Raw genomic sequence first — 10,003 nt, 5'->3', positions numbered from 1 at the left:
CACTAAAGGAACCTCACTAGACTATAGGGTTGTCTCAACCTGAATAGTAGGCAACATGCAAAACGCACATATAGTGGGCATGAGTACCTAGACCTACCAGGGTCCACAACTACACTATATCTAGCTACACATCCCTGGCGATATACGCACCCTAACCACTGATCCTGAGACTCAAGCTCATATCATGGCACCATACTTATATATATATAATCTAGTAACCATCCTATTCAGTATAAATTAATCCTCCATAAGTCATTCAACTTGTTCAGCTGACCTGACTTGAATATAAGTAGGACTTAACATTTTAGTTAATCTATTCTCTTATATAATAAATTAATCCTTCATAAGTCATTCAACTTGTTCAGCTGACCTGACTTGAATATAAGTAGGACTTAACATTTTAGTTAATCCATTCCCTTATATAAAATAGGTAGGACTTAACTGATAAGTTAATCCGTTCCTAAAATGCCACCGTCCCATACCAGTGCATTAAATCACACAATTCAACAATTGATGTAACGATTAAGGAAATACATCAAATAATCCAAAAATAACTATGATAATATGATATCAAGTTATCACAAAATAGGAATGACTTATTATTTATTTAAGTTTCCTATATCATATGTCCTACATAAACTGAATCTTATACATATGATGATATTTTATTATACCGTCAAATAAGCATTCTCCATATCCAATTCATCCTACACATTTAATCTCAATTGTTAAAACATATTAAAAGATTAAATTCATTCGTTTGTTTAAAACATTCAAATAGCTAGCATCATTATGAATGAGTCTATTTAAATTTATTTAAACCCAAACCTAGTTCCTATTTAATGTTCAGGAATCCTAGGCATGTTTCTACGTTCCATCAATCCACAGATATGAAATATACATAATTTAAACATGTAAAAATTCACACCGGAAATCAAATCAAAATCATGTATTTATCAATTCATAACACAAGAACAGATATGAACCAAATTCATAAAACCTATATTCTAATCCAATTAAACATGTATAATTATTTAATTTTAAGTATTTAATAAATCCCGAAATTTCCTAGGCATGTATAGAAACACGAATCAAAGGGAAAGAGATAGAAGAAGAACTTGCCTTAAACTTTCGGACTGAAAATTAAACTTCTTCTTCCTTGATCTTCTCTCTAAAGGGTTTTCTCCTCATTCCTTCCTCTTTCTCCTTCTCTTTCTAACTCTCTCTCTCTAGAATATATTACGTGATATATTTTCACTCCTTTTTCAACCTATAGTTGTGTATTTATAGGCTAAATAATAACCCTATTCCTTTTTCCAATCCAAGTCAACTTAATAAAAAAAATGAAAATATTAAAAAGGTAACTTAAAATATGTTACGTATATAATCTATGTATATCCTTATTAATTAAATAAAATATATACATTAGATTATTTATTAATATTAAAATTAACATAATATTAAAAGGTAACTTAAAACATGTTACGTATATAATCTATCTATACCCTCATTAAATAAATAAAATATATATATCAGATTATTTATTTATACTAAAGTTACCATAATATTAAAAAGTAACTTAAAACATGTTACGTATATAATCTATCTGTATTCTCATTAAATAAATAAAATATATACATCAGATTATTTATTTATACTAAAGTTACCATAATATTAAAAAGGTAACTTAAAACATGTTACGTATAAAATATATGTATATCCTTATTATATAAATATATAAAATATATACATCAGATTATTTATTAATACTAAAGTTACTATAATATTAATAAATTACTTTCATTTATATATATATGTATATACATATATATCTATATATATATACATATACAACTATCCATGGGGAATTATCCATACCCATCCAACCTCCTATCCAAGTAGTTCATAGGACCCAATTAGTTAACCCATTACCACTAACCATAACCATAAAATAAAATAAAATAAAACATTTAATCTATCCATCCAACCTCCTATCCAAGTAGTACATGGGACCCAATTAGTTAGCCCATTACCACTAACCATAACCATAAAATAAAATATTTAATCATTTAATTTACAATTAATTACAATTAATCAAATACATCATTTAAGTACACAATCTAATTAAACAAATAATACAAATAACACCTAGACAAAATACAAATAACACATAGATAAGTAGCCAATTAATCAAGTAATACTTAATTCAATTAAACACATAAACAATTAGTTAAATAATCAATTAAACAATTAAAAAAATACAATAAAAATAAATAAATAAATACTGAGACTATCCTTTTAAAATTAGGGGTATTACAGGAATATAGCCCCAAAAATATCTAATCCTATACTATGTGATAGGTAGACTTTTGGGCGCGCACGGAATAAGACAGCTCGCTGCCAGCAATGTTCGATCGATCAGAGAAAAAGTTGGATCGATCAGAGAAGTTGGATCGATCAGAGAAAAAGTTGGATCGATCCAACTTGGCAGTTTTTTAGCATTGGCCTCCTTTTGCTCCAAATCAGCCTCTTTTTGCTCCGGATCATCACTAAGATTTAGTTTGACTCCATAAAGGCCTTAAGAATCCATTTTTAGACCATTTTAACATTATTGATCTGAAATAGACAAAAACACAAATAAGTACTAAACGGGTAAATAAGATAGATAAAGGTTCTAGAATACTCAAACTTAAGGGGTTTAAAAGTGTACTTTTCAGCACTCATCAAGTGTGATACCCCCGGATTTCCGGATGCGGGTTGGCCAGGCCCATGCCCGATTACCCGAGGATATCAAAACAATTAGTAATTTAATGAACACAGAATACAATATAGAAAACAAGAATGAATAAAATTTTGCTGCAAAGAACCTAGAATGATAATCCAATAATTGAAAACCTCAGAATAAATAATTTCATTGATAATTAAAACTATTTTGATCCAACTGATCCACCATGAATGGAAATCGTTCTCCAATTTATACAACTCGGGAATCCATCTAGTGGACCCCTAAAATATCCAATGGTACTCAAAAGACTGGAACAAAACTCAAGTCTTAACATGAAATAAAATCCTACGCCATCAGTAGAGTGAATAACTGTATTTGCTCAGCACGATCAAGCTCTACAGCCCAGAACTGATGAACACCTGAAAAAAATAATAAAAGGGTGGGTCAGGCCCACAAGCAAGTTCTAATCTAACTGCAATCCATACAGTGACCCGATACGCAGATACACCCTAGATACCTCACAATATCTATCTAGTCCATACATATATATATCCACACTATGGGACATTCACTGAACTACAGTAGGGATCTCAACCTGAATAGAAGGCAACATGCGAATACGCACCCAAAGGTGGGCATGAGTACCTAGACCTAACAGGGTACACCCAACCTACTATAACCAGCTACACATCCACTGCATATACGCACCCTAACCAACAAGTTTGAGACTCAAGCTCAACTCGTGGTGCCATAAACATATATATCTAAACTCTGTTCCTAACCATTCACAAGAAATCCCATAAGTCATTCGGCGTATTCAACCGTACCGACTTATATATATATAAGGAGGACTTATTTAACAACCCGTTCCCTTATTCCAAAATAGGTAGGACTGAGTATTTTAAATCAGTCTGTCCCTAGTATGCCACCGTCCCATACTGGTGCATACAATCCACAAAGTCCATATAATTGATAGAACCAGTCATACTGTTCACCAATTAAAATCCATAAGGTAGGATTTAGCATTTTGAACTAAACCATACCTAGTATGCCACCGTCCCATACCGGTGCATACCATCCTCCATATCCATGTAAATTACAACATTCAAATGATAAGCAAGTAATTTACAATACAAAACCAAACCCAGATAATTGACAGAATTTTTATGTGAGAATTCAGCAATTAAAATCCAATACATAATTCCAAATAATTGGTCAAATTTAATATAAGAATTCAGCAATTATAATCTAATATATGATTCCAAATAATTGACCGAATTAAGTATAAGAATTCAGCAATTATGTTCCAATACATAATTCCAGGTAAATTACAAGGCATAAATAATAAGCACGTAACTTATAGTCCAAAACCAACCATCCATATCATTGCAGAATAGTATTTAATATTCCAATAACTTAAATCAAAAACCATGTAAATTACAGGCTATAAATAATAGTACCATAATTTCAAATCCAAAACCAATATCCAAATAATTACAGAAGATTTTTAAGTGTTTCAGCAATTTACATCCAAACAAATAACCATATAGTTGCAGGAGATGATTTAATAAATCAACAACTAACATCCAGAGCCTGCGTAGATCACATCTAACACATCAATGACCCTATAATATATTTAAAACCATTTTATAAATATATTAAGTCCCACTGGAAAGCCTAAAAATAAGCTTAAGTATTTAAAATTTCATCCATCCACCAACCGTATACAATTGTACATAAGTTTTATACAGTTTGATCCGTTAATTTAGAATTAACCTTAAATCAATTTAGGGTCTTAATAACACCCAAAATTAACTATTTAATTCCCCCGTGAAGTCTTATTAAATTTCTAAAATTTAATCAAGCCATTTAGTTCCTTTCTCTGTTAGTAGCATACACCATTGTATATTTTTACACTGCTTCATCATTTATCTTAGAGACTTAAACTATGCAACAATAAGTTTAATATCACTTAGAATTAACTACTTAGATCCTCTGTTAAGTCCCTACAGTTCATTAGAATCACTCAGAAGCTCAAACAGTGCTCAAAACACCAAACAGAGCCCTAAAAACACTTTCTGGACGTAAAAACAAATTGGAGCCGGCTCTTGGAATGGAAGAGCCGGCTCTTCCCCTATTGGAGCCGGCTCCAATTCCCTAGGAGCTGGCTCTTGCTGAAGGGGAGCCGGCTCTTGACTTTCTAGAGCCGGCTCTCTTCCTCTTGAGAGCCTCCAGTTCATCTCTGCTCCGTTTTTACCTATCTGCTCGTTCTCTGGTCAGTCCCTACCCTTCTGTTTATTTCTTAAACTGATCTTAAGGGTTTATTATCACTCTATTAACATCTCCAAGGTTTGATTACAGTAATTTAAATCAATTACAAAGCTTAAGGTTGCTATTGAACTTACCAAGCTTTTAGTATCAAAACTGAAACTATATGCAGAAATAGAAACGGAACAGATTGCACACATATTTAAAATAGAATAATAACATCCCTATGAGTTTTGTATAACCCCAGTAGAGTTCCTATATTGTCTTTACAAGAGTTGCAATCAAATGCAGAAACTAAGGCTACGATATAAACCATATGCTTAAAGTACAAAAAATTGAAACAACACTTACATACACTGTAACAGATATTGATTTCAACACATACAGACCAACAATATAACACATAATAAACATATCAATTCTAGTTTCTGCTTGATTAAACCCTAGAGATTATCTAGGTGCACAGAACACGACCCAAAGGGAAAGAGGAAGATAGAACTTGCCTGAATAGGTTTGCAAACAAACCCTTGTTGCCGTTGGTCTCAGTTTTTTCAACATCCACTGAAACTTGTCTAACCTCCTAGAACCTCTGCTCCTTCCTTCTCCTTGGTTAAACCTTGGAACCCCAGTCGAAATTCTCACAAACTGCTCTGTTCCCACCAAAACTCCCTCTGTAACTCTCTCTATTTGGCAGACTTTTCCGTGTAAAAGCTACGACAATATGTAACCCTAGGTTTAACATATACTGAGGTATTTATAATTGCAAAATTAAAACCCTAATCCACAGAGCCCTAACTTCTTCGGCCCACAAAGTAACCCAGTTTAGATACATATCAGATGCTTACGAGACGGCTCCAAAAACCCTAACTAAAACGTATCTAAAACCCCAGTTAATGGGAATTACATAATTACCCTGTTCAAAAATTAAATACTTAATAAATAATTAATTTAATAAAACCCATTAATTAAATCAAATAAGCAAGCAACGAATCACTTAAAACACATAAAATAAATAAAACAATTAATTAAAATAAACCAACAAATAAAGAATTACACCCTTAATTAAAATAAACAAACAATTAAAAAAATAACACAATGAATTAAAATAAACAAACAATTGGACACATAAGCATATAGATACAAAATCAATTTAAAATGCACAAAAATAAAATTTAAATTCCATTTTTATCCCTTTTGAAATTAGGGGTATTACATCAAGTATAACTTAGGTTTTCTATGGGCCGATTAGGATTCATTGTAGGGTTTGGATTGAATTTAGGTCTTGTATAAACCAATAAAATACGTAATAAGGTTCTACCTAGGGTGTTTAGAACCTAAACACGTCTATGTAGGCAGAAAGAGAGAGAGCAGAGGAAGGTTTCCAGTAGTCCGAGTTCGCCGGAGAATTTAGGAAGCGACGGTGCAAGGTTTCAAACTGAGACCTAAAGGAAAGTTCTAATCCTATCTCTTTTCCTTTAGCTCATGTTCTTTGCATGGCTAATATAACTCTAGGAAGATAAAAATGAGTTAAATTAATTTGCGTCTTCGTGTCTTTGTTGTTTTATAACTGACCGTCATTGTATGTTTATGTACTGCTTGTTTTGAGATTTTCTTGTTCAACCTTTAATTGAATACATGTAAATTGATGTAAATAGGGTTCTAATTAATCTAGAATACATGGGAATACGGTGGAATTAAACTGGATCATAGGGTTGAATGCTTTAATCAGTGAGTGTTCAGGAATAAATAATTACTTCGTTCTAAGTTTTGTTGCGTAGGTTGTGTTCCGATGGATAACTGGGTTTGTATAAAGAATTTAATTGTTTATTGAACATACTAGAACTCAGTTTAGAGACCTAGAAGTCTTAGGAATGGAGGACAGTTCATCAGCAATTCACCGGACGTGGAGAAGATGAAGGAACAGAGGAGAGACGGCTCACAGTTTTTAAGAGCCGGCTCTTGGAGCCAAAGAGCAGGCTCTGTTTTAAGTAGAGCTGGCTCTAAGGGGTCTTGGAGCTGCCTCCAAGGCTAGGAGAGTCGGCTCTAAGATGGGAAGAGCTCTTCCCTTGGGGGTGCGTTTTTCAGTTTTTCTGCGACTGTGTGGGCTACAGAACTTGGATTTTGGAATTTTTAGTTTCTGTTGGAAGCTATATTGAGGTGTTTAGTGGTGGTCTAAGCTTAATTAAAATCCTTGAGAGAAGATTTATGTAAAATAGAGCAATTTTGTTTAATGCAACGGTAAGCAAAGGCTAAGAAAATCAATTTACTTTCTTGGATGGAAGGATTTCGAATTGCTTAAAATTTAGGATAGCAATTCTTAGTAATAAAATTTACAGTTAAATCTATCCCAGTGTTATAAAAATAAGCATGTGGATATATATAATATAGTATGCTTATTTGGAACATAGTTGGTTTACGGTTTCCGGAAAAAAAGGATTTCATATTGCTTACTTTTATGATAGCAATTCTCATGGATAATTTTTTTAAAATTAAGTTCCAGTGCTATAAAAATAATCCTATGAACGTCTATATTCTGTTATGGTTGTTTTGAAATAATTGGTTTACATAAATAACCTATTGTATCAATTATTGGACGTTGCGGAGTAATATGGATTAAGCCTGTTAACTGTCAATCTTTTTATCATGCTTAATTTGGAACAATTGATGTTTGTACTTAATGTTTTATTATCAATTATGGATTGTATGGATTAGTTGACAGTTATAATTTGTATTTATTCTATCAACCGCTGGATGGATTGGATTGTATGCACCGGTATGGGACGGTGACATACCAGGAATGGTTTAGTTTCAAAATACTAAATCCAACATGTATTGGAATAAGGGAATGGATTATAAATAAATCCTACTTATATTTATGCTAAGTCAAAGAAGTTGCACAAGCTGAATGACTAGCTGGATTACTTGTTATCTATGTTGAGTCAAAGAAGCTGCACAAGCTGAATGTCCAATTGGATTTATTATGGATGGAACAGGACTTTAAATATATTTTTATGGTACCACAATATGAGCTTAAGTCTCAGAGTCAACGGTTAGGGTACATATATGCAGTAAGATGCGTAGCTGGATATGCTAGGTTGAAGTGCACCCTGTTAGGCTTAGGTACTCATGCCCACTCAGGTGCACTTTGCATGGTGCCTTCTACTCAGGTTGAGATCCCCTGCATAGTCTAGTGAGAGTCCTGTAGTGTGGATATATAAATATATACGGACTATATAGATATTGTTGAGTTGGTTAGAATATATATGCGCATCGAGTCTTTGCTTGGATTGTAGTAGGATATAACTTATTCGTGGGCCTGACCCACTCCTATTTTTCAGGTGTACGTTAGTTCCAGGCTGGAACTTGTTCGTGCTGAGCAGATACCATCACTCACTCTTCCGACGACGTAGGACTTCTCTCCATGGTTTACTATGGATGTTCTTTTAGTAGTTTTCTTTTCAGTTTGGATTATTATTAGGGGTCCACTAGAGATGGATTCCTGAGTTGTATTCATGGAGGTTTTAGAAGTTAGATTTATTTAATTTTTTTCAGTTGAGGATTTTATATTAGTATTCGCTTCAGCTTTATTATTTTACCTTCTTAAATCTATTTTGTAATCTGTGTTCGTTTTAAAATATTAATTGTTAGATATTCCCTCGGGTTTGGGCCTGAGCCTAATCAACCCCTGTCTCGGATCCGAGGGGTATCTCAGTTGGTATTAGAGCACTCTAGGTTCAAATGTCTCTAGGATGTTTCGTATTAAGACTTCCACGTAGCATTTTCTCTTGATTAGAGCTTAAGGTTAGGATTCATTGTATTCCTTTACGGTCCGTTTAGAAATCGTAGTGATGTCTGTCTTTCCATGTTTACAGATGGTTAACGGTAGGAGATGAGGATAGAACAGCAGGCAAAGGAGAGCGGCACGTAGGCAACAACAGTTTCTCCTATGGCGTCAGCAGATTTGGGAAGAGAAGCAAATGCCTACGTTTTAGAATGGTGATGGTTAGTTGCATATCGAGCAGGAGAATATACAGCTGACTCATGAGTCTCAAGATCGGGGCTACAATCAAGGCAGGAAACTAGAGTATACTCCTCAATTAGTTTACACCATTGTTCAAGCTGTAGCAGCGGGGGTAGCAACTGTGCTTCAGAATCAGCTACATGTTCAACAGACAATAGAAGCAGTACCAGTGGTGCAGAATGTGTTTAAAGGACATTGTTATGCCTGTGGCAATTATGGGCATACAGCCAGACAATGTCCTAGGTTTGCTCAGCGACAGCATAATGAGGGACTACAGGCAGGATGGGATCAGTCTGAGGCTAACCAGCAGAGGAGACCGTTTGGTACTTTTTGGGGTACTTGTTATACTTGTGGGGAGATAGGTCACACTTTCAGGCAGTGTCCCAAACAAGGAGATATCGGGCCATCCAGGCAGGAGGGTACCGACTCACGGGGAGGATGGTTCTATTAGGAGTTTTTTTTTTTAGTTATTTATAGTAGTGGAGGTATTAGTGAAAGTGTGGTACAGATTTAATCACGTATACTATTAGCATGTTAAAAAATATTTTATTATTTTCTTTTGACAGGTTATGGTTTAAAGTATGTTAAGGTTTCTTCTATAAATGGTTTATGGAACTATTTTGTTTTTGTTTATTATTCTTGTTGCAATAATAAGGATTATCACAGTAGAGTGATTGGTTTTAGACAAACAAACAAATATTTGTTTATATGTATGTTGTGTTAAGGCACGACGATTACCAAGGAGTTTATAAACGAACTTGTGTAAGTTAATATGGTAGTTTTGTTACCGAATGATGAAGTCCCAGGATAGCACGATAATCTAAAAGGGTGTAGCTTCGGAGTATTTTAGTTACCTTATGTGTTTTGCTCTACGGAGTATTCAGCATTCTGGTTTGGATAGTTTAGTGGGTGACACTAGATGTTGCAGGCACATATTTTTAGCTAATCTAGTGGTTTTGGAGATGCACACTCATGTTGTGCTACTTGGG

Source organism: Cornus florida, unplaced genomic scaffold, assembly GCF_030987335.1.
Source record: "Cornus florida cultivar Cherokee Brave unplaced genomic scaffold, ASM3098733v1 CherokeeBrave_3.0.0_Hap2_Chr01, whole genome shotgun sequence".
Classification (NCBI taxonomy): domain Eukaryota; kingdom Viridiplantae; phylum Streptophyta; class Magnoliopsida; order Cornales; family Cornaceae; genus Cornus; species Cornus florida.
The sequence above is the reverse complement of the archived record's forward strand: the minus strand, read 5'-3'. Positions refer to the sequence as shown.